This window comes from Corvus brachyrhynchos, unplaced genomic scaffold (genome assembly GCF_000691975.1).
Source record: "Corvus brachyrhynchos isolate BGI_N302 unplaced genomic scaffold, ASM69197v1 scaffold121, whole genome shotgun sequence".
Lineage (NCBI taxonomy): Eukaryota > Metazoa > Chordata > Aves > Passeriformes > Corvidae > Corvus > Corvus brachyrhynchos.
In genome coordinates this window covers 2,003,209-2,004,689 of record NW_008236445.1, presented here as the reverse complement: position 1 = coordinate 2,004,689, position 1,481 = coordinate 2,003,209, and the positions used below count along the sequence as shown (strand labels likewise).

The 1,481-nt window shown below is 49.1% G+C and overlaps 1 protein-coding gene across 1 annotated transcript in view; it reads right to left on the bottom strand.

Moving 5' to 3' along the window:
• FBXL3 (F-box and leucine rich repeat protein 3) overlaps nt 1–303 on the bottom strand; it is a 17,586-nt gene extending 17,283 nt beyond the window's left edge. The window contains exon 1 of the mRNA XM_017725812.1: nt 299–303. The gene's annotated coding sequence lies outside the window, so the exon portion shown is untranslated. The remainder of the gene's footprint in view (nt 1–298) is intronic.
• Between the last annotated feature and the right edge of the window lie 1,178 nt (nt 304–1,481).

Genomic DNA, 1,481 nt, shown 5'->3' with positions numbered 1-1,481 from the left:
CCTCCCCTCAGGGCACCCCGCCCGCGGCGCCTCCGAGCGGGCGACGCCGCCAGCTCCTCCTCCCGCCCGCTCTGAGCCAGAGCTCGGTCCTGGGCGCTTCCTGCCTCGGAGTGGAAGGGCAAACGAAGTGTAGAGACGTGCTGGGGGTAATCCCAGATCAGGTCGGAAAAGACCTCAAAGATCATCGAGTCCAACCTATGACCGAACACCCCCGGGTCAGCTGCACCAGTGGCGCTCAGTGCCGCCTCAGTGCCGCCTCCCGTCTCTCCTTAAAGGTCTCCAGGGATGGTGACTCCACCGCCTCCCTGGGCGGCCCATTCCAATATCTAATCACCATTTCCCTGAAGAAATTTCTCCTGATGTCCAACCTAAACCTCCCCTGGCGCAATTTATAACTATGTCGTCTTGTCCTGTCACTGGTTACCTGAGAGAAGATGCTGACCCCGACTTGGCTACAACCGCCTTTGAGGAGTTGTAGAGAGTGACAAGGTCCCCCCTAATCCTCCTTTTCTCCAGGCTAAACACCCCCAGCTCCCTCAGCTGTTCCTCATAGGACTTGTGTTCCAAACACTTCACCAGTTCCACTGCCGTTCTCTGGACACGCCCCAGCCCCTCAATGTCTTTGTTGTAATGAGCAGCCCAGAACTGAACACAGCACTTGATGTGTGGCCTCACCAGTGCTGAGTACAGGGGGACAATCCCTGCCCTGGTCCTGCTGGCCGCACTACTGCTGATACAGGCCAGGATGCCATTGGCCTTCTCTGCCACCTGGGCTCACCGAATATTACCAGCAATGGAGCTGGATCTTCATCACCAATACAGCCGGTTATGTTCCGTGATTTGAAAGCCCCATGTGAGGCTGGCCTCAGGAATAGAGGTAATGGGGAAAGCAAACCACCAATGCGTCCTGGGGCCAGCAGGTGCTCAGAGTGATGTGCTTGGGATTTTGCCAGGCAGAGAAGACAAAGGGATGTGTGACATTTCCCATGGGCTGCAAACACCTTGTTACCACGTGTCCTTCGCACATGCGGTACACTCCAATACACCTCATTTTTCAGTCCTGTATGTGTTCAAACTCTTTACAGTTGTTGAGATTTGCAAAACATAATTATTCATTTATTGCAAGCTATAGTAAATAAATTACAGCTCAAATTGTTTTAATCCCAATTCCTGCCATTAATTTTCTTGGGAACAGCCGTATGTGATCCAGTGCTTGCCCCAGTCTTGAAATGGCTTAGAAACATTCTTCGGTGGCTGCTCAAATGTCACCATCCCTGAGATCTTTGAGAAGCACTTTATATAAATACATTTCCTTGCATACTTAAAGTATGTTAATTTTTTTTCATTTTTAAGTCTAGCTCATTGAGATTATTAGTGGAAAAAAAAATACTTACATAGAAACAAGATTGTTTTTCAGTGAAAAAACATTAATTTTTGAGTTTCTGTGAGAAAATAATCTCTTTTTCTCCAATTCAAAATGT